At 38.1% G+C, this 24,569-nt stretch overlaps 1 protein-coding gene across 1 annotated transcript in view; it reads right to left on the bottom strand.

Moving 5' to 3' along the window:
* Positions 1 to 24,569, bottom strand: part of CCDC192 (coiled-coil domain containing 192) — a 212,291-nt gene that overhangs the window by 152,908 nt on the left and 34,814 nt on the right. The gene's annotated exons all lie outside the window — the stretch shown is intronic.

Genomic DNA, 24,569 nt, shown 5'->3' on the forward strand with positions numbered 1-24,569 from the left:
AAAGATCTTTCTGGGCAAGAGATGAGACAACATAGTTACAGCAGGCAGAGAGATGTCCAGTACAACAGTCTCAACACTCATCTTTATTATGTTTCAACACTGTATTTTATTTGTACAGCTGAATCTGAAATCTGTATTGTGGTTTAGATAGGGTTCTTGAAACTTAACTCTTTGGAGGCTATCTGCTCAGTCACTCAGTCATGTCCAACCCTTTGTGACCCCATGGACTGTAGCCTTCCCACCAGGCTCCTCTGTCCATGGGATTTTCCAGGTAAGAATACTGAAGTGGGTTTCCATTTCCTACTCCAGGGGATCTTCCTGATCCAGGGATAGAACCCACATCTCCTGCACTGGCAGGTGGATTCTCTACCTCTGCGCCTGGGAAACCCCCAAAATACTAGCTAGTTATGCATGCGTGCTCAGTCACTCAGTCATGTCCAACCCTTTGTGACCCCACGGGAGGCCACAGCTCTCTAGAAAGAGGAGGAATTCTGACTCCCTCCCTTGAATTTTTAGTGTAGCTGTAAAGAATCTGCCTGCAGTGCAGGAGCAGTAGGAGATGCAGGTTCGATACCTGGGTTGGGAAGGTCTCCTGGAGGAGGGCCTGGCAACCCAGAGCAGTATTCTTGCCTGGAGAATCTCATGGACAGAGGAGCCTGGTAAGCTATAGTCCATGGGATCACAAACAGTTGGATACAACTGAAGCGACTTAGCAGCAGCAGCAGGATAGAAGGAGCTGAAGGGAAATGCAGGAATTTCTAGTTAAAATCAGATGATCAAGGGCTTTGGTTATTGTCATAGGCTTCTCTATCCATAGGATTTCCCAGGCAAGAATCCTGGAATGGGTTGTGTTTCCTTCTCCAGGAGAGATCTGTGCTAACCATAACCATAAAATGTCTCAAGGTGAGTGTTTTCCTGTTTGTAGATTTCTCTTGAGGAGAGTGGTACTGGGATAATCCCTGGTCCCTTAGCTTCCCTGGAGAGTCCCTTGTGATTTTTCTTGCTAGCTCAGCAACAATTCTGAAAGAGTCCCTGGAAAGGGACATACAACTTTGTGTTCATTCCAGATCTCGGGCTCTGAGGCATGGCTTATCTCTAAGTATCTTTTTCATATTCCAAGAATTATTGCAAAGCATACCATCTCATCTTGGAAAATGCAACAAATATTTAGAGACATTTACCAAATGGAAAGGCATTGAGAGGTTAGTCTGCCATGGAAATAAGTTGGGTACATCACGTATGCTGGTATCCATCCATCCATCCATGCACATAACCATTCACTCAACAAGTATTTGTCTAGTTGGCTCTCTGCAGCCCTTGTGTTATATGCAGAGAATGATGAAAGCACAACAAGAGGGTCAGAAAGTGAAAGTTGCTCAGTCGTGTCCAACTCTGTGACCCCATAGATTATACAGTCCATGGAATTCTCCAGGCCAGAATAATGGAGTGGGTAGCCTTTCCCTTCTCCAGGGGATGTTCCCAACTTGAGGATCGAATCCAGGTCTCCCACACTGCAGGAGGATTTTTTCACCAGCTGAGCCACAGGGGTAGCTCAAGAATACTGGAGTGGGTAACCTTTCCCTTCTCCAGGGGATCTTCCCAACCCAGGGATTGAACCCAGGTCTCCCACATTGCAGGCAGATTCTTTACCAGCTGAGTCACAAGTGAAGCCCAAAAGGGAGAGTCAGAGGGAGTACATGTGCCGTGAACTGTTGTCTTTGCCTTTCAGCTCTCAGTGACCTGGGAGGCCTGACGTACTCTGCGTGAATACTAATACATCTGACTCTTGGGTGCATGATGGTTTGGAAATGTAGTCTGATTTCTCCGAGCACCCTTCCATTTTATCATAGGAGAGTGTAATGGCTGAAGACACAGACTCTGAGACTTTGGGTAAAACTCTCAGTTTGCTACTTGCTATCTTTGTGATTTGGACAAGTTGCTCAGACTCTCTCGGCTTGACTTTCCCACCTATAAATAGGAATGAGGATAAAAGGAATAGTACTTATCTCTTGCATTTGTTTTGAGGTTTATACATGAGTCTACACAAGAGAAACACTTAAAACAATGCCTGGAATACATCAAACACTCAGTAGTTCTATTTTTATTTCTTCTACATCCTCTCGACTGCAGTAAGCATTCACATAGGTTTTATCCAAATATTCATTATTTATCAAATTATAAAATAAAGTGTCTGAAGATGTCACAGCCTCTACGAGCTGGTTACCCTAAACTCAATTTATATTTGGTTTTCTCACTTCCTGTAACCACTCCTGTCTTCAGGGAAAAGTCCTCTCTAAGTCTGATGTATTTTTTAAATCTCAAATATATTCTTTCTCAGTCTGTCCCATTTTGTTCCCATATCCTGAATGATTGATCCAGTCACCATTTGGTTATCTTTCTTTTAAATCTATCTCCTATTGTTTTTAGGCCTTTATTCATTTACTCAACAGATATTAATGTATTCACTCATTGCTAAATAAATATGTTGGATCTTTATTATATGTAAGCTTTGGAGGTAAAAAATAAAGGTGATATTGTCTGTATTTTCAAAATTTACTCAGAAAAGCAGACAATTTAAAAACTATTCCATAATGTGAAAGTGTATGCTAAGTCACTTCAGTCGTGTCTGACTCTGTGCAACCCCATAGACGGCAGCCCACCAGGCTCCCCCGTCCCTGGGATTCTCCAGGCAAGAACACTGGAGTGGGTTGCCATTTCCTCCTCCAGTGCATGAAAGTGAAAGTGAAGTCGCTCAGTCATGTCCGACCCTCAGCGACCCCATGGACTGCAGCCTTCCAGGCTCCTCCGTCCATGGGATTTTCCAGGCAAGAGTACTGGAGTGGGGTGCCATTGCCTTCTCCGTGAAAGTCTATAGATGAGTAATAATATTAGTACTACTTAAATGCTTACTGGGTACTTAGTACATATCAGATATTCTGAGAACCTTTTGTTTTCATATTTATTTCAGTTTAGCTTCATATTCATTTTACAGATAAGGAAATTCAATAAGGTTGCATAACTTGTCTAAGGACATAGATAGTGAATATTGGAGTGTTCAGTAGTGGACATTAGGTGTGACTCCCTAAGCCCAAGTCTGACCCCAGAAATGGGGCCTGATAATCATGACAATCCCATTCTCTTTCCTTCCATCCGTTTTCCTCCCATTGGTTTAGGAATCAAGGCCTAAGCCAATCAGATCCTGGATCTTCTCTGGCAACAGTTAATGTAGGAAATATGACCTAGTTTGCACCACCCACGCTGGCCAGGAGGAACTCTAATGATTTGGAGAAGCACTTTCTCTTATCCACAGACATGAATGCTACCATAGCCATCCTACAAACATCCAGGAAACCGGTTATATGACAAAGCCACTCTCTGGATGGAAGTGTGGACAACAGAACAAACCTGGGCCTCGTTGACACTACTGAAATGTTTCTTCAATTAATTTTGAAGCATCTCCTACCTTGGGACTTACCCTTAGTGAGTTTATGAGTTTCCTTATTGATTAGACATTGAGTTTTCTCTTATTTGCTACCATAAGCATTCTGCTGATAAATTGTCTGATTCCAAAATTGCATAATCATGACCATAAGTGTGTAAGATCTATGGAAAAATAGCCACTAACATTTGTTTGGTAGCTACAGCACACCACACATTTTGTTTATATTGTTGTTGTTGTGACTATTTTAAAGACTGGAAGTTAGGTGCTTTTAGGGGCTTTCCCAGAGCTAATAAGAACAGGTTGGATTGGGATCTACATTGGTCTGTTTCCCACTTTGGGTTCTGTAGTATATCCAAACCCTAACTCTGAGACTGCCTGCAAAGATGAGGTCTGTGATTTTCCCCCGATCATGTGGCTTTCAGCACATTTTCTCTGTGTGTTCACTTATTTACATGAAGGAAATGTATTTTCCTTTTTCCTAAGACTTGAGAAAAGTCTGTCCTGCCATCTCAGTCCCTTTTTATATACACACCAACCCCATCTCTTTGCTCTCCTCTTATAATAAATTTGTCTGAATATCCCTTTGGCTCAAATATGTTTAGCTCAGATTCAGCTTATCTCTAACAAATCTTGACATGGAATCACAATATCTATATTTTAGGCCTGACCCCACAACCCTCTGATGTTATGACCTATGAGCCCATAATAAAATTTTACAATGTCACTTTGCTATGTTTTTACAGGGTGGTTCTCCAGTCATGTGTATTCTAACTAGGTTGTAAATTTCCCAGAAGGATGGATGGGGAGAATTCTGTCAAAACTTGTAACAAAATTCAGTCAAATTGGCCAGAAATAATATTTGCTAAAAATATTCCATTTATTCACTTTTTAAATGATGTTTTCTTTATCATATGTTTCATAATCTCACAAAAGCAGGATAAAGGGATCTTATTATCTCTGCCTCATGTGGATACATTGAGGCAAGAACTAATGTTGGATTGCATTATATAATGATGAAACTGTTTATTAGCATAAGACTACTGATATTGCCCCAGCCCTTTTGAAAATGACCTATCAGATAAGACGGATAATCCAAAAGGAAAGAACAGAAAAAATGAAAGAAAAGAAAATGAAATAACATAATTATATATCTAAGTATTTTTAAAGTACTGAATAAAAGAATATACTCTATTACTGAGTTGCAAGATAATAGCTACCATTTTTAATTCACTCCATTGTTTTGATTGGAGTTTTAGAACTTTTCAAAATTTAATTTTCAATTCAGGAAGCTCTTAGGAATGCTGCTTAAATTCAAATTCAAATTATAGGATAGAAGACAAGGTATCAAAGAAAGTAAGAGGAAATCTAAGTTAGTAGCTGCAAGATATCTCAATTGAATTTAAAAACTCTAGGGGCCTTGGGCACTACTTCCTTTTTATTGCTTTTGTTTTTTCTTTTTTCATAGGAACTGCTTAGTTTTATAGTTACTTGTTTGAAAGAGAATAAAGATAAAAGCTCAGTCCAACTTAGTATCAGATATCTGCTTATAAAGAGAGTATAAATGCATTATTCTTTAAATAATCAATTTCTATATTTCCTAACCAGCTATCTGTGTTGGAACATATGGTTCACATGATGTTGGGAGGCTAATATTCTTCCTTTGATTTTTGGAGAGTTGGCCCCTTCCCCTCTGCCTGATTCTAACAAATTTAGGCGGAGGAGATGATTTTAAAAGCATGGACAATATTTGTCATAAGAATTATGTAAAACAAAGGAACAACTTTCATATTACACATTTGAGGCTGTATAAATCCACTAAAATATTCAACTTTAATATATACCTCGGTATTCAATAGAAGATCATCATAAATGTAATGCAATATCATTAAAAGTCAAAGGAAAATAAACTGTATTCATTGCACAGCTTGTTGATGCAGTCAAGAAAGTGTATTGATACATTTCATATTAATATTCAAGATGAAAGTAAAAAAAATGACTTGCACTTCAAAATCATGGCAGATTAAGAAGCTCTAGGAATTGGTTCTCCCACTTAAATAATTTTTGAGCTGGCAAGAACTGTCAGAACCAACCATTTATTAGCACTGGATTCCAGTGGAATACTTTCAGTATCCAGGAAAGCGCTGGATGAACAAAGATGCTGGCATTCAAGGAAATCTCTGTAAGGTCATTGGCTAACTGCAGAGGCAATGGAATTGGAAACTTTAGTAACCACATGAGACAAAAAATATGGTCTCTGCAAAATTAGTTTGGAAAAGTAACTAAACAAACATATAAACTGTAGAGGAGGGAAGAATTGTACATGGTCTTGGGGAGGGAGAAAGAATCTGATTTCCAGAGTTACTGTATTATAATATTCAAAATGTCTAGTTCTCAATAAACAAGTAAAAAGATCACCAAGTAAAGTATGACTCATTTATTGGAAAAAAATCAATTGATAAAAACTATCCACGAAGAAGCCTAGACATTGAACTTTTGGACTTAATAAATGAATACTTTAAAATAAGTGTCTTAAATATCCTCAAAGAGCTGAAAGAAACCATGGACAAAGAAGTAAATGAAATAAGAATGATACATATACAGGTAGAAAATATATAAATGGATAAAAATTATAAAAAGTAAGTAGAAATTCTGAACTTAGGAAACAAAATAGTTGAAAAAATTACTGAAACAGTTCAATAGCAGATATAAGCTAGAAGATGACAGAATCAAGTAAACTTGAAGACAGGACAACTGAAATTACCTGATGTAAGCAGCAGGAAGAAAAAGGAATACAGAGAAGTGATCAGAGCCTAAGAGATTTATGGACACTATGGAAAGCTACCGAGTATACCAACATACACATTATAGAAGCAAATAGCTGAAGAAGATGCAGAAAAGGAAAAGGGAATTAAAATGGTACACAAAAATCAAGCACAAAAGAAAGTAGCATGGAGGAAGTGAGTAACAAATAGATGTAAAATACAGAGAAAACAAATAGCAAAATGGCAGAATTATGTCCTTTATTATCAGTAGTATTTTAAAAGCAAATGGATTAGACCCAGCAAATGAAAGACAGTGACTAGAAAAATGAATTAAGAAATGTGATCCAAGTATACACCACTTATAATAGAGTAACTTCCACCTCTAAGAAACAAATAGTGAAAGGAAAAAAAGATATTCCATGCACATAGTAGCCAAAAGAGAGCTGGCATGGCTATACTAATATCAGAGAACATCAAATAGATGATGCCAAGTCAAATTTTTACAGAATACAGGGATATAATATATTGATAAAAGGGTTAATTTATCAAAATTATAAATATACATCAAACAATAGACCCCCCCCACCCATATATGAAACCGTTAACAGAATTTAAGGGAGAAATAAATGGTAATAAATAGTCATAGAGTAGAGACTTCAATATCCTACTTTTAATAATGGATAGAAAATGTATGCAAAAGATCAAGAGCAAATAGAATCAATCAACACTACAAATAAGGTAGGTCTAACAGACATATTCAGGATAATCCATCCAACAATAGAATACACAGTCTTCTCAAGTGCTCAGGGCACATTCTCCAGGATAGACCATATATATTAGGCCACAAAATAATTCTAAATAAGTTTAAAAGGATTGAAATTATACAAAGTAACTTCTCCAATTACAATGGAATAAATCTAGAAATTAATGACAAAAGGAAAACTGAGAAATTTGAAAATGAATGGAAATAGCACATTCTTACAGAATCAATGGGTCAAAGAAAAAAAAATAACAAGGGAAAGTAAATATCTGGAGATAAATAGAAAAACAGAAGAAGAACATGCTGAGACTTAGAGGATGCAGTGAAGACAGTGCCAGAGGGAAACCTATAGATGAAACATGTATATTAAAAAAGGAGAACTGTTTTTGTTTTTTTTTTGACCTCAACAGCTCCATTTATTATTTGGAAGCATATATTTTTCACAGAAGTTTTAAAGGCAAGACATTTTTCCTTATTTTTTAACCAAGTTTTATACTTGCATCATAAGTGCATTTTCCTCCTTGGCTCAAACTCCACATGAAATTTATTTATTTATTTATTATTTTTTTAATATAAATTTAATTGGAGGTTAATTACTTTACAATATTGTATTGGTTTTGCCATACATCAACGTGAATCTGCCACAGGTATACACATGTTCCCCATCTTGAACCCCCCTCCCTCCTCCCTCCCCATACCATCCCTCTGGGTCGTCTCAGTGCACCAGCCCCAAGCATCCAGTATCATGCATCGAATCTGGACTGGTGACTGGTTTCATATATGATATTATACATGTTTCAATGCCATTCTCCCAAATCATCCCACCCTCTCCCTGAGTCCAAAAGACTGCTCTATACATCTGTGTCTTTTTTGCTGTCTCTCATACAGGCTTATCATTACCATCTTTCTAAATTCCATATATATATGTTAGTAAACTGTATTGGTGTTTTTCTTTCTGGGTTACTTCACTCTGTATAATAGTTTCACCCACCTCATTAGAACTGATTCAAATGTATTCTTTTTAATGGCTGAGTAATACTCCATTGTGTATATGTACCACAGCTTTCTTATCCATTCATCTGCTGATGGGCATCTAGGTTGCTTCCATGTCCTGGCTATTATAAACAGTGCTTCAATGAACATTGGGGTACACGTGTCTTTCAATTCTGATTTCCTTGGTGTGTATGCCCAGCAGTGGGATTGCTGGGTCATAAGGCAGTTCTATTTCCAGTTTTTTAAGGAATCTCCACACTGTTCTCCATAGTGGCTGTACTAGTTTGCATTCCCACCAATAGAGTAAGAGGGTTCCCTTTTCTCCACATCCTCTCCAGCATTTATTGCTTGTAGACTGTTGGATTGCAGCCATTCTGACTGGCATGAAATGGTACCTCATAGTAGTTTTGATTTGCATTTCTCTGATAATGAGTGATGTTGAGCATCTTTTCATGTGTTTGTTAGCCATCTGTATGTCTTCTTTGGAGAAATGTCTATTTAGTTCTTTGGCCCATTTTTTGATTGGGTCATTTATTTTTCTGGAATTGAGCTATAGGAGTTGCTTGTATATTTTTGAAATTAGTTGTTTGTTAGTTGCTTCATTTGCTATTATTTTCTCCCATTCTGAAGGCTGTCTTTTCACCTTGCTTATAGCTTCCTTTGTTGTGCAGAAGCTTTTAAGTTTAATTAGATCCCATTTGTTTATTTTTGCTTTGATTTCCAATATTCTGGGAGGTGGGTCATAGAGGATCCTGCTGTGATGTATGTCGGAGAGTGTTTTGCCTATGTTCTCCTCTAGGAGTTTTATAGTTTCTGGTCTTAGATTTAGATCTTTAATCCATTTTGAGTTTATTTTTGTGTATGGTGTTAGAAAGTGTTCTAGTTTCATTCTTTTACAAATGGTTGACCAGTTTTCCCAGCACCGCTTGTTAAAGAGATTGTCTTTAGTGTATATTCTTGCCTCCTTTGTCAAAGATAAGGTGTCCATAGGTGCATGGATTTATCTCTGGGTTCCATTGATCTATATTTCTGTCTTTGTGCCAGTACCATACTGTCTTGATGACTGTGGCTTTGTAGTAGAGCCTGAAGTCAGGCAGGTTGATTCCTCCAGTTCCATTCTTCTTTCTCAAGATAGCTTTGGCTATTTGAGGTTTTTTGTATTTCCATACAAATTGTGAAATTATTTGTTCTAGCTCTGTGAAGAATACCATTGGTAGCTTGATAGGGATTGCATTGAATGTATAGATTGCTTTGGGTAGTATGCTCATTTTCACAATCATGGATTGATTCTTCCAATCCATGAACATGGTATATTTCTCCATCTATTAGTGTCCTCTTTGATTTCTTTCACCAATGTTTAAAAAAAAAAAAAGGAGAACTATGTCAAATCAGCAACCTAACTTCATACCTTGAAGAAAAAGAGAAAACTAAATCCAGAGTCAACAGAAGGAAATAATAAATATTAAGTCAGAGATGAAACAGAATGCAAAAACATCAATGAAACCAAAACATTGGTCCTTGGAAGTGATCAACAAAGTTGACAAATCTTTAATTATATTCACAGAAAATAAAGAAAAGAAAAAAATAACTAAAAACAAGTAAAACTAGGGAAATTACTACCAGCCTTAAAGAAATTTGGAAGATTATGAGTGAATACTATGAATAATTGGATGCAAACCAACTATATTATCTAGATGAAATGAACAAATTCCTAGGAAGACATAAATTGCCAAAACTGATTCAAGAAAATTTGAAAATCTCAATAGACCTGTAGCAAGTAAAGAGATTGAATCTTTAATCAACATCTTTCATCCAAGTCTAAGATCAGATGGCTTCACTGTAGATTCATCAAACATTTTAAGAACAGTAAACACTAATTTCACACAAACTCATTTAAAAACCAGAAAAGTAGACTACTTCCTAATACATTACCCTAATATCAAAGTCACACACAGATACTGTTAAAAAAAAGTATAAATCCATATTACCTAAGAATATAGATGCAAAACCCCTCAGCAAAATAGTAGCAAACTAGATCCAAAAGGACATTCATTACAAAGAGTATGCATCATGAATAAGTGGAATTTATCACAAGGATGCTAAGGCAGACCAACATTAAAAAATCCATGATTACTACAACATAACACATTAATAGAATAAATGAAAAATACAATATGTTCATGTCAATAGATGCAGAAAATTATTGGATAGAATTCATGATATAATAGAAGTACTCAGCAAACTAGGAATAGAAGAAAGCCTTCTCAATGTGATAAAGGGTGTTTATGAAAAAACCCACAACTAACATCATATTCCATGTTGAAAAATGGAAAGCTTTCCCCTTAAGATCAAGAACAAGACAAGAATGCCTGCTTTCTCCACCAAAATAAGCCAAATAAGACCAAATAAGCCAGAACAATAAAAAAAATCTAAACTGTAAATTAGAAATAAAACTATTTCCGTATGAAGATGACATGATTCTGTATATAGAAAATTTCAAACAATCCTCAAGAAAAACTACTAGAGCTAATAAATGAATCTAGTAGAGTTTCAGGGTATAAGATAAACATATAAAAATTAATTTGAGTTATTATACACCTTGGAAGGTAAGTTATGACCAACCTAGATAGCATATTCAAAAGCAGAGACATTACTTTGCCAACAAAGGTCCGTCTAGTCAAGGCTATGGTTTTTCCTGTGATCATGTATGGATGTGAGAGTTGGACTGTGAAGGCTGAGCGCTGAAGAACTGATGCTTTTGAACTGTGGTGTTGGAGAAGACTCTTGAGAGTCCCTTGGACTGCAAGGAGATCCAACCAGTCCAGCTTTGGAGTTTCACTGGAGTTTCATTTTACTTTGGCCACCTCATGTGAAGAGTTGACTCATTGGAAAAGACTCTGATGCTGGGAGGGATTGGGGGCAGGAGGAGAAGGGGACGACAGAGGATGAGATGGCTGGATGGCATCACTGACTGGATGGATGTGAGTTTGAGTGAACTCCGGGAGTTGGTGATGGACAGGGAGGCCTGGCGTGCTGCGATTCATGGGGTCACAAAGAGTCGGACACCACTGAGCGACTGAACTGAACTGAACTGAACACCTATGTTTTAAAATGTAGACTAATTATTATTTAGGTGTAGTGAGGTTAACAGATCTGGAGTTGATCACCATTGGAAAGATAGTCTGTTACAGTCCCAAAGAGGAGGGGCATGACACACCATGAGGAGGGTAATGATATAGAGCAGACGTATATGAACTAAAGGGTCATTCAGGAGTAGAGGAAGCAAGGGGAAAATGTGGGCAGGAACATTTATTGTAGCTTCCATGGGAAGGAACACATGAGTAAAGATAATCAGGGTTAGGATTAGCTAGTTTGGATAATTTCAGTGGGCTCCGGAACACTGAGGTTGTCCCTACTTGTATGGTACCTGTACCTGGGGTGATTAGAGCAGAGGAATAGTGGCAAATTTCACTACTGTTTATGGGTATTCACCAGAGCAAGGTAGTTTTCAAGAGAATTAAACCAATGACCAAGAAAAAAATTCTTGTACACAAAGCTGTATCTGAATTAGTTTGAAAAGAGAAAAAATAACTATAAGGAATAACTTATTGTGAAAATGAAAAAGTGAAACAACCTGTTGTGAAACCATGGCTTAACTAAAGGTGTTTAGCCTAGTGCATATTTCTTTGCAGTTTTACAAGATGTCTCTAATATTTCATTTCCTTCCCATTTTGTTATTGATATGTGGCACTATAAATCTGCTTTTGCAGTTGTGATTAATGATTGTGTGAATAAAATTTGGCACTTCCTAATTTAAAAAAACTCAAACATAATTAGTCATTAATTAAGGAAATGCAGATAAAAACCACAATGAGATTTCACTTCACAGCCACTATTATGGCTTTTTTTTTTAATTTATATTGGAGTATTTGATCAACAATGTTGTGTTAGTTTCGGGTGTACAGCAAAGTGGTTCAGTTATACATATACATGTATCTATTCTTTTCAAGTTCTTTTCCCATTTAGGTTATTACAGGATATTGGGCAGAGTTCTCTGTATGGAAGGTCCTTGTTGCTTATCTGTTTCAAATATAGCATGCGTATAGATCTGTGATTTAAAAAATAGAAAGTACTGGTAAAGATGTAGAGAAATAAGAATCCTTGTATATTGATGGTGTTGATGTTCTGGGAAACAGTTTTGTGATTCTTCAAAGAGCTAAAAATAGAATTACTATTATACGGATTATGTGGTTCAACAATTTCACTCCTAGGGTATGTAGGTACCAAAAAGAAATGAAAGCATATATCCACACAGAAACTTGTATATAGATGTTCATTGCAGCATTATTTTTAATAGCTAAAAGGTAGAAACCAAATATCTGTTAACAAATGAATAAACAAATTGTGTTGTATACATACAATGAAAAATATTATTCAATCATAAAAAGGAATGCATTATTGATACTTGCTACAACTTGAATGAATATGGAAAAGATTTTGCTAACAGGAGGAAACCAGACACAAAAGATCACATGTTGTATGATTCCTTTTGTAGGAAATACCCAGAATAGATAAGCCCATAGAGACAGAAGCAGATTAGTGGTTGGTTGTCAGGAGATAGGTAGAAGGGATTATGGGGAATCATTACTTAATGGGTAGGAAGTAATTCTTCTTCTGGGATGGAGAAAAATGTTGAAACTCAAGACAGGTTGTGGTTATACAACATTGTGAACACACTAAATGCCACTGAACTGTATCTATTTAAAAATGGTTAATTGTATTTATGTGAATTTCACCTCCTTTAAAAGAAAATGAGTTTCTGATTGGTGAAAATGGTTAAGAAAATTGTCACCATTATGTCCATTTCACTGTTCAATTTTGGATGAATGAACTCAAAGTTCACATAGGTACTCAATACTCCTCTGACATCAAAATACTATATTTTCCTATTGGGAAATATGCATTCTTCCTCTCTGAGAAAACTATTTATTATTCTCCACTCTTTCCTCAAATATCATTTCATACTTTCTTTCTCATCAAAATTCCACCTTCATCCCAAATGATCACCTCATCAATAATTCACTGAAAAAAAAATAGAGGCTGCCAGATGGCTATTCCCTCACTTTCTCATCAGCCAATATATAAACCTTCCTGCAGCAGACTCTACTAATCTCTTTCCCAATGACCGTCTCCCCATTTATCCCTTTCTACCAGACACCCAATTTGGATTAGCCAGCAGCCATGTGTTTAGGGAAGCTTGGTCTTGTCCATTTCCAGCAAATGAATCACTGTTGCTCAGCCAGCCCTGTTGGGCTCCGTTCCCAGGTATAAAAGATTATTTTAGGCATGAGCCTGCAATCCAGTAGAGGCCCCTTGAGCCTTGAGGAAAAGGCTCTTGACCAGATTTTTTTTTAAAGATATACAGGACGAAGAACATCTCTTTTTTTGCAGGATGTTCTGACTGCATATAATGCTTGGAATTGTTGCAGTTACTGTGTAAGACAGTCAACACTGAGGATGGGAGAGCAAAGGATAGGTAACACCTGTGTTTTTGTTGACATTCTTGAGTTGTTGAATTAGCAAATGCTGGAACTGCACCATCTCTGGACTTACTCTTATGTGCGATGATAGCTGGCCTTAACATATTAGTTTAATTGGGTTTCTGTTGAAGGAAAAAGCACCCTTACTTAACAAATGGAGAAGCTTTCTTCTATCAAAGGCCAGTCCTTTCACTTGGCTTTGAGTCTCATCTTCTCTAATCTGTCAAAAGCCTTTGCTCCTGTAATTTCCACAGCCTCCCAGTCCCCTTCCATTTCTGCATGCTCTTTCTCACTATTACCCTTTCTGGATGATTCTGCTTAGCGTATAAACATGTCATAATAACTGCGATAAACAAAAGCTGTCTGTTGAACTCTCCCCCAGCTCCTCCTCTAATCATCATCCCATTTCTATGCTGCTTTTCCCACTCAAGCTGCTTTTTTTTTTTTTTAATTTTTTATTCCTTTATTTCTCATGTGTTCTCCATCCTGAACCCTCCTCCCTCCTCCCTCCCCATACCATCCCTCTGGGTCGTCCCAGTGCACCAGCCCCAAGCATCCAGCATCGTGCATTGAACCTGGACTGGCATCTCGTTTCATACATGACATTTCACATGTTTCAATGCCATTCTCCCAAATCTTCCCACCCTCTCCCTCTCCCACAGAGTCCATAAGCCTGTTCTATACATCAGTGTCTCTTTTGCTGTCTCATATACAGGGTTATCATTACCATCTTTCTAAATTCCATATATATGCATTAGTATACTGTATTGGTGTTTTTCTTTCTGGCTTACTTCACTCTGTATAATAGGCTCCAGTTTCATCCACCTCATTAGAACTGATTCAAATGTTTTCTTTTTAATGGCTGAGTAATACTCCATTGTGTATATGTACCACAGCTTTCTTATCCATTCATCTGCTGATGGACATCTAGGTGGCTTCCGTGTCCTGGCTATTATAAACAGTGCTGCGATGAACATTGGGGTACACGTGTCTCTTTCCCTTCTGGTTTCCTCAGTGTGTATGCCCAGCAGTGGGATTGCTGGATCATAAGGCAGTTCTATTTCCAGTTTTTTAAGGAATCTCCACACTGTTCTCCATAGTGGCTGTACTAGTTTGCATTCCCACCAATAGAGTAAGAGGGTTCCCTTTTCTCCACACCCTCTCCAGCATTTATTGCTTGTAGACTTTTGGATTGCAGCCATTCTGACTGGCGTGAAATGGTACCTCATAGTGGTTTTGATTTGCACTCAAGCTTCTTAAGATGATTGTCTACCCACACCGTTATCACTTTCTTACAGTCTTCTCACTCTTTTTTATTTTCTGAAGGAAAAAAAAATTATTGGCTTATATAACTGGGGAATCAGTAGATTTCTGTTTCATTCGCAACTTCCACAGACTCCAAAGAAATCATAGTGCTCTCTTTTTACCTCTCCATCTTGGTAGTGTTCCTATGTGTTGGCTTCATGATTTCCCAGGGCAGACAAGCTTTCTTCACACATTGGGGAAGATGCTACCTGTCACCTTCCAGGTTCAGGTCCTCAATAGTAAAACGGCGTGTCCTCAGATAACAAGATGGAAAAGAACTGTATTTGCCCCACCTGTGTTCATATGGCCACTCCTGGGTAGATCTTTATGGTCAGGAAAATGGGATCTCATAACTGTTTGGACCTAGGTCATGTGCTTCAATCCCATTCCTTCTAGTAAGGAATATTGTGGTTGACAGTCCCAGGATTATTAAAAGATTGGAGCCCGAAGGAACTATTCTCCAGAAAAGGTAAACATAAAACAGAAGCCAATTAAAATTCACCCTCTGTGTTCAGCACAATTACATCCTTGTGCTCATGAGGATGTGCTTTCCCCCAAGTGTTCCTGCCTAATACAGTGTGTCTATTCGACATTAATCCAAAATGTACTTTCCCTCTCGAAAGGAGACAACCTACAGTCATGTCAAGTTCCTACATCTGGCTTCACATTTTGTGTATATCTCTCTGAATCAAATCCAGATGAGCCTCATCATGATACAGGCATGAGACAATTTTTAATGCACCCTCCCTAATACGTCTAAAATACAGGGAAAACAGGATAATCACAGTATTATTCTCCTTTAAAGGAGCAGGGAAGGGAAACAATTTACAGTTGTCATAGGCCAGTGCGAGCATCACATTCTCTCAGCAATAATGAGGCCTATCCTGGTGATGCAATGAGTGGAGGTGGAGGTTTCTGGTCTGTTTGATTCTGTTTCTAACCTCTGGGAGCTTTCTTTGTCCTTTTCTTCCATGGTCACCGTCAAGAAAAAGGCTAGAAGGCATGCCTTTGGTAGGGGGTGTACTATGTTTTAGTTTTGGGTGTATCACTAATTCCTCTATTTGTCAAGACCATTTCAGTTACATGACAGAAAACTAATGCAAATTGGTTTCCATTAAAAAGATAATTAATTGGTTCATTTAACTGAAAAGTAGAGGCACCCTTAAATTCTGAGTCTTAAATTAGATTCTCAGAATTCCCTTCCTCCCTCCCTCTCTCTCTCCTAACCTCTCTCCTTTTTATGCTACAGGGAAAAAATTCCCCGTGGCTGTGAAGAGGGCTACCCTGGATTATTTCTCTCTCCTAATCTCTGTTCTTCGCCTCTGCCCTCTGCCCCCACTACTCTACTAAAACTGATGGTGCCTAGGTTGCCTATGAGTCTCATTTTTCCAAATGCAATGGACACATTTTGGGCAATCTTTTTCAATTGCCCAGTAAAATATTACACATTTGAGGATGCCATGCCTCATGAAACACTGACTTCTTACTGCTTCCAGCACACGAGTCTCCGGATTTCTTCCTGATTCTTAGTTCCCTTGGCTAGATTTTCATCTTCTTCCACTCCCTCTAAATATCAAAATCTGAAAGTCCTCGCAGATCTCATTAAGTGCCACGGTTGAAACACTAGTCATACACCTGTTTATGGCTCCCAATTTTTCTACGTGTACCACGTAACTTATATATCCAACAACCTACTTAATATTGTGCTTGAATACTTACTAGGCAACCAACAATTAATGCCTTCATAAAAAAAGAATGAAATAATGCCATTTGCAGCAACATGGATGCATCTAGAGATTATTATACTAAGTCAGAAAGAGAAAGACAGATACCATGTAACATCACTTATATGTGGAATCTAAACTGTGACACAAGCGCACTTATCTACAAGACAGAAACAGACCCACAGACACACAGACACACCGGTGGCTGCCAAAGGGGAGAAGGGGTGAGGGAGGCATGGGTGGGGAGTTTGGGGTTAGCAGATGCAAAGTATTATAGATAGAATGGACAAACAATAAGGTCCTTCTGTATTGCATAGGGGAGTATGTTCAATATCCTGCAATACTATAATGGAAAGGAATATGGAAAGAATATACATATATATCTGAATCATATTGTATAGCAGAAATTAACACAACATTGTAAACCAACTATACTTCAATAAAATAAATTTTAAGAAAGGATGAATATATTCAAAATTAACTCCTCATATTCTATAGCTTCTCAGGACTTCTCTCTTCTTAATAAATGGAACCAGTCATCCATATGTTTAAGCCACAAGTATATTTAAAGCTCTTTCTTTCACCATCTACCCAATCCTTCATAGAGGACAATTATTTTTTTTTATTTTTTTTAATTTTAATTGGAGGCTAATTACTTTACAATATTGTATTGGTTTTGCCATACATCAACATGAATCTGCCACGGGTGTATACGTGTTCCCACTCCTGAACCCCCCTCCCAACTCCCTCCCCATACCATCCCTCTGGGTCGTCCCAGTGCACCAGCCCCAAGCATCCTGTATCCTGCATCAAACCTGGAGAGGACAATTATTAAAACCACCTCATAGTAATGTGAATTGTTATGTTTATCTCCTCTTGTTGGTTCTCTTAGATCATCTCCTTCACAATCCACACCCATATACACAGCAATTAATATTGTAGAAGAGGTTTCCAGTGTCACTCAAAAACCACTCAAAAACAAATTGAGTCTTGGCAGTCCTTGCAGAACTCACGCTACAGAGAGGAGTGACTATTTAAAAACACAGGCTTCGCTTGTGCTAAAAGTTTTGCAAGCTGAGTTGGACAAGTACTACAAGCTACTAAATTCCTTGGCAATAAATAACTGAGGCAAGCACTGTAAAAATTACCTATCCTACCTGTGGATGGGCAAGAACCCCTGTGTCTGAAGATACTTTCAGGTCACAGAACTGGTTTGGTCTCTCTTCAGTTTTACAGCTAAAAACAAACAACAAATTCCTCATCCTACCCCCATCCTAGACAAAACAGACTTTTACATTTATTAACATTTCTGCTTTTAACAAGTTATTTCTAGCCATTCCTAGGTTTATGTACATCTTAAAATAGACTTCCCAAGTCTATAATTTAGAAGCATGGTTACCCCCTGTTTTAGTTTGCTGGGGCTGCTGTTAGAGTACCACAGACTGAGTGGCTTAAATATATATTTATTATCTCACTGCCTTGGACGCCAGAAGTTCAAAATCAAGTGTCAGTAGGGTTAGTTCCTTCTAAGGGCTGTGATAAAGCATCTCTTCTATGTCTCTTTTCTGGCTTCTGGCCATCTTTGGTATTCCTTGGCTTCTAGAAGCATGACTTTGGTCTCTACAGCTTCATTTTACATGACTTCTCCCTGTATGTTTGTGTCCAAATTTCTACTTTTATGAGGATGCAGCCTTATTGGATTAGGAGCCTATCCTACTCCAACATGTCCTCATTTTAACTAACTACATCTGCAAAAACCATATTGACTAATAACGTTGTGTTCTGAGATACTAGGAGTTAGACCTTCAACATTTGAAATTGGAAGGGACCAAATTTAACCGTAATACCCCCAAGTTGGGGTAGGGCAAAGCAGAGAACTCTGAGGAGTGAAGAAACATTTATTTAAACTCTGAATGAAAATACAAATATTCACCAAAAAGCCAATTGATAGTTAAAATCTAAAGTTAGGGATCCAGGCAGAGATTCCTAAGATCCATTTAATCTCCAGATATGTCCTCTGGGTCATATGAATATGTAACTTTTCAATGTCTATGAGTTTATTTCTGTTTTTTAAAAAAGTTTATTTGCATCATTTTTTTTTTTTTTTTAGATTCCAAGTATAAGTGATATCACATGGTATTTTTTCTCTGCCCAACTTATTTAACTTAGTAGGACAATCTCTAGGTCCATTCATGTTGCTGCAAATGGCATTATTTCATTCTGTTCTACGGCTGAGTAATGTTCCTGTGCGTGTGTGTGTTTGTGTGTATGTGCGTTTATCACATCTTCTTTATCCATTCATCTGTCGATGGGCATTTAGGTTGCTTCCATGTATTGGCTATTGGAAATATTGCTGCTATGAACATGGGGGTGCATGTACATTTTCAAACTAAAGTTTTTGTTTTTCTCAGATACATGCCCAGGAATCAGATTACTGGGTCATATGGCAACGTTGTTTTTAGTTTTTTAAGGAACCTGCATTCTGTTCTCCATAGTGGTTGTACCAATTTGCATTCCCACCAACGATTTGAGAGGGTTCTCTTTTCTCTACATCCTCTCCTCTCCAGCATTTATTGTTTGCAGACTTTTGGACAATGCCCATTCTGATTGGTGTGATATGTCATTGTAATTTTGACTTGTATTTCTCTAATCATTAACAGTGTTGACCTGTTGTCCATCTGTATATCTTCCTTGGAGAAATGTCTTCTTAGGTCTTTCATTCATTTTTTTTTAATTGGGTTATTTGTTTTTTTGATATTGAGCTCTATGACCTTTTGTATATTTTGGAAATTAATCTCATCGTACATTTAGATCTTTAATCTATTTTGCATTTAATTTTGTATATGGTATTAGAGAATGCTTTAATTTTAATCTTTTACATGTAGCTGTCCAGTTTTCCCAGCACCACTACTTGAAGAGACCATCTTTTCTCCATTGTATATTCTTGCTTCCTTTGTTATAGATTATTTGACCATAAGTGCATGGGTTTATTTCTAAGCTTTCTATCCTGTTCCACTGATCTGTATGTCTGTTTTTGTGTTTTGATTACTGTAGCTTTTAAGTATAGTCTGAAGTGAGGGAAGCATGAATCCTCTAGCTCCGTTTTTCTTTCTTAAGATTGTTTTGCTTTTTGGGGACCTTTTGTGTTTCCATACAAATTACATTTTTTTTCTAGTTCTGTGATAAATGCCATGGGTAATTTGATAGGGATTGCATTGAATCAGTCTAGTCAAAGCTATGGTTTTTCCAGAAATGTATGGATGTGAGAGTTGGACTATAAAAAAAGTTGAGCACCAAAGAATTGATGCTTTTGAACTGTGGTGTTGGAGAAGACTCTTGAGAGTCCCTTGGACTGCAAGGAGATCCAGTCCATCCTAAAGGAAATCAGTCCTGAATATTCATTGGAAGGACTGATGCTAAAGCTGAAACTCCAATACTTTGACCACCTGATGAAAAGAACTGATTCATTTGAAAAGACCCCAATGCTGGGAAAGATTGAAGGTGGGAGGAGAAGGGGATGACAGAGGATGAGATGGTTGGATGGCATCACCGACTCAACAGACATGAGTTTGAGTAAACTCTGGGAGTTGGTGATGGACAGGGAGGCCTGGCATGCTGCAGTCCATGGGGTCTCCAAGAGTCAGACACCACTAAGCAACTGAATTGACTGAACATTGAATCTGTAGATTGTCTTTGATAGTATCATTTTAATAATATTTTCTTCTAATCCAATATGTTAAATCTTTCCATCTGTTTGTATCTTTTTTTTTTTTAAATCAGTGTCTAATAGTTTTCAGAGTGCAGTCAATTGATGTTTAAAATACAAAGTTAGGGATCCAGGCAGAGATTCCTAAGATCCATTTAATCTCCAAATATGTCCTGTGGGTCATATGTTAAATCTTTCCATCTGTTTGTATTGTCTTTTTTTTTTTTTTTCATCAGTGTCTTTTAGTTTTTAGAGTACAGGTCTATTGCTTCCTTAGGGTGTTTTTTTTTTTTTTTTTTTTTTTGATGCAATGGTTGGGATCAGTCTTGAATACTACTTTTCCATTTAATTAATTACCAAACCATCTCCTAAATATTTCTTGTTTATTTCTTCTCTTCACTACTAATAGGCATTTATCATTTCTAAAGTGGATTTTTGCAAGAGCCTATACACTGATATACCTGACTCTGGTCTTCTAATAAATCTGTTCTTCTCAGTAGACTCTGAATTTTCTCTCTGAAGGCAAATCTGAATACCCTTCAAACCCTTTAATGTCTCCCCTTTGCCTATAGGTCAACTCTGAATGTTTTGATGGAAAGAGCATGAGCTTTGACATCAGAGAGACAAATGGATAGATTCTAACTTGATTTGAGACCTTAGGGAAGTCGCTGTTTGTACTTCAACTCCATGTGGTGTGGTGGAAGATACAGACAAATAGTTACAACCGACAGAGGTGGGGGTGGTAAAATGGGAGAAGGGTTATGAGAGCACCTAGTAAGGACATCTAACTCAAACTTGAAAGAGGAAGAAAAACATTTTGGGGTAGGTGGCCATCTAATTGAAGACCCAAAAGGAGAAATTTGTTGAATTGTGTTGGATAACAGAAAAGGGAATGAGAGGTGGTGATGGGAACAGAGCAGAGCAATTCTCTGCAGAAGCAGAGGGAAAGGGATGAGTTAATTAAAACTTGACTATGAGGAACAAGGGGCTTCCCAGGGGATGCTAGTGGTAAAGAATCTGCCTGTCAATGCAGGAGACTCGGGTTCAATCTCTAGGTTGGGAAAATCCCCTGGAGTAGGAAATGGTTACCCACTCCAATATTGTTGCCTGGGGAATCCCATAGACAGAGGAGCCAGTGAACTACAGTTCATGGGGTCACAAAAGAGGAAAACATGACTGTGCACAAGGAACAAAGCCTTTTTTTTTTTTAATAGATGAGACAGGTAATAGCGAATATACTACTTTTTAAGAAATTGAAGGTGGGTGTAATAGTAATATACTGGGAGTGGTGTAACATAAAACTGGAGAAACAAACAGGGGATTAGATCACAAAGGATTGTAAAATTTGTTAAGAAGTATATGTTTGATCCTGAGAGTAAATTGGGGCTAATTTACGATCTAAGTAAGGAAAAATATGCGGTCTGTGTTGCAGAATCTTCCCTCTGGCTGTAGTGTTGAGGAGCCATCAATAAGCACCACAATGAAAGTAAAGTAGGGAGAAGTTTCTGGAGTTGGTGGCTTGGACAAGGGCAGTGGTGATAGAGAGAGAGAAAAGAAGATGGCATCATTCATAGTACTTAGCATTTGGATGCGGAGAAGGCACTGGCACCCCACTCTAGTACTCTTGCCTGGAAAATCCCGTGGACGGAGGAGCCTGGTAGGCTGCAGTCCATGGGGTTGCTAAGAGTTGGACGCGACTGAGCGACTTCACTTTCACTTTTCACTTTCATGCATTGGAGAAGGAAATGGCAACCCACTCCAGTGTTCTTGCCTGGAGAATCCCAGGGACAGGGGAGCCTGGTGGGCTGCCGTCTATGGGGTCACACAGAGTTGGGCACAACTGAAGTGACTTAGCAGCAGCAGCAGCATTTGGATGTGTGGGGTGAGGAGAGGAGAGAATCAAAGCAGCACAGATTTCTGATATAGCCACAAGAGAACTGTGGGCAGCTATCCTTGGCTTAGGGGATGTGAGAGCAGCAACAGATTTGGGACAGGAAGCTAATAGGCAGGTAGGGCTTGAGTTGCCTCTTAGAGTCTTGGTGGACCTATCAGTAGGCAGTTGGAAGTTCAGACATGGGATCAGGAGGAAGACTTGGTTCTTTTTGATAGGTTGTGTGCTCTGAAGGCAAGTCATCAAGGGAGAATGTCTAGAAAAAGCATACAAGTGGGCTGCAATCCCACAAAAGGGTTCTCATCATTTGCGAAATGGGAATACACATTTCCAGGGCCAGTGGGAGAAATACAGGAGGCTAAAATACATAGGAGTACCTTGCAGAGTGCTTAGTTCACAGTTAAGTGTTCAACAAATGTTTTATTGAATGAATAAATGAATAATTTAACAAAATTATACACCTAATTTACTAATTTCCTTGTAGAGATTAAGCAAAGTGAAAGTTAGCTTGCCATCACTGAGACAGTCTTAAGAAGAAAAGGAAGGTTATGCCCATGCGAAAAAGACACCTGCACTTATCAGCAGAGCCAAGACTTAGAAGGGAGAGAGGACTTTGCTTTTTTTTTTAGACAAGAAAGTCACATTTATTAGTACTCGGTCAGCTATTTAAAGCTGACCTCAGTTTGATCTTGACATTTACAAGCAAAAGGAAATCTTTAGTTATGTAATAGGCCAGAAATCCATGCGTCCCTCCTATAACAATGACAACAGAAGCCCATTTGTCATTATGCTTGATTCTACTCAAAACAACACATCTCTTCACCAGCTTGTAGTCTTTTCTTACATTCTCTGAGGTTCCCAGTCAATGCGCAACAATTCAGTAAGGGGGTTAAAATTAAGGATTGCTTAGATACAAGGGTGTGTGTGTGTGTGTGTGTGTGTGTGTGTGTGTTAAGGGGGAAATCTTCTGTAATAAAATAAACTAGAACCAAATTGTTTAACAAAATTCTCAATTACTAGGTTTCATGGTGATTAGGAAAGACTCTCCAAGTTAAACAAGCTGTTTGTGATTTTGTGGCATTAAAGTAGACTTCCAAACAGACTGGAAAACAAAAACTCATTCACAAAAACTCATGATTTCAGCTTGGCATATCAAGCATAATTCCTGAGCGTTTGCAGAAATGAATACTCCTACCAAGGGCACATTACTTATTTCAAATAAACTTGACATCAAGGGATCCACTGTTGCATTTAAACAATGAAAAAAGAACCAGAACATTTTTGAGACAATCTCAGTATGCATCAAATCACTTTTAGCTACTCATACACATAATCGGCATCTAAAAATTTGCTGGAGATCTATGTTCTTTCTATTGCTAAATGTAAAGTAAACAGATTGAACACTAAGAGGCAAACAATGGAGTTTATTTTACAGCCTGAGATATACAGTGATGAATAAATTTTAGTTATTAGAGTCTTTGTCTTTCTATTGGTTTGCTTACTTTGCTCAGTGTTAAAGGTAAAAAGATCAGTTAGATGTCTCATTCAATCCCCAGAAACTACTCCATAAGTCAGAGGGGTTCACGATACTCCTTACACTAAAAGAGAGGATTGGTAAAGGACCAAGAAGATCGAATCTAATTCCAGCTCAAAAATTTACCTGGGATTTGCAACCAGAAGTACCTGCTGAAAGTCACACTGTTACAGAGCATTGGAATTGAATTGAGAGTCCACAGAGTCCTGCATTTATGAATGGTTGATTTTTGACAAGGCTGTCAAGACCATTCAGTGGGGAAACATTGTCTCTTCAACAAATGGGGAAACCAGATCTTCACATGCAAAATAACACTGAAGTTATCAGGACAAAGCAACAGAATTGTCAAGGGGTTGGATGAGCAAAGGACATATTTGGCAGCCTAATATCCATTCTCCCCTTCTTAGTAAAACTGTCTTCATACTCTTGGGGTGACAATGTACCCAGCTAAAAATCCATGTTTCCTAGCCCCAATGGTAATAACTGTGGTCAAGCATAAGTAAGAATTCATTAGGGAAGTATTAGAGAAAAGCTCTTCAAAGAGGCTGCTCAGTTGTCCATCTCTGTTTTGCACTTGGTCTTTCCATCTGCATGCTGCTTGACTCTATGAATGGCTGCAGGTGCCTCTTGGACCCTGAGGATGGAAGCCATGTTTGAATGCATGGAGACCAAGCTCAGGCCTCGGAGGGCTGCGGAGCCCTGAGAGGGCTGCCAGACTTACTCTGTTACTTGTTTAGGCCACTCTTATTTGGGTTGTTTGTTTCATGCATCCCAGACTAATCCTAACTGATTCACTTAGTTACTGTGCAGCTGGGAGACACAGAACAGGGATGACAGCTTCCCTTCAGCCTTTGGATTGAGTTAGGGCTGAAGCTTCAGTGTAGAGTGGGAACTTGTTAGAAATGCACATTC

The sequence above is a fragment of the Bos mutus genome, chromosome 7, assembly GCF_027580195.1.
Source record: "Bos mutus isolate GX-2022 chromosome 7, NWIPB_WYAK_1.1, whole genome shotgun sequence".
In the NCBI taxonomy this organism is placed as follows: Eukaryota; Metazoa; Chordata; class Mammalia; order Artiodactyla; family Bovidae; genus Bos; species Bos mutus.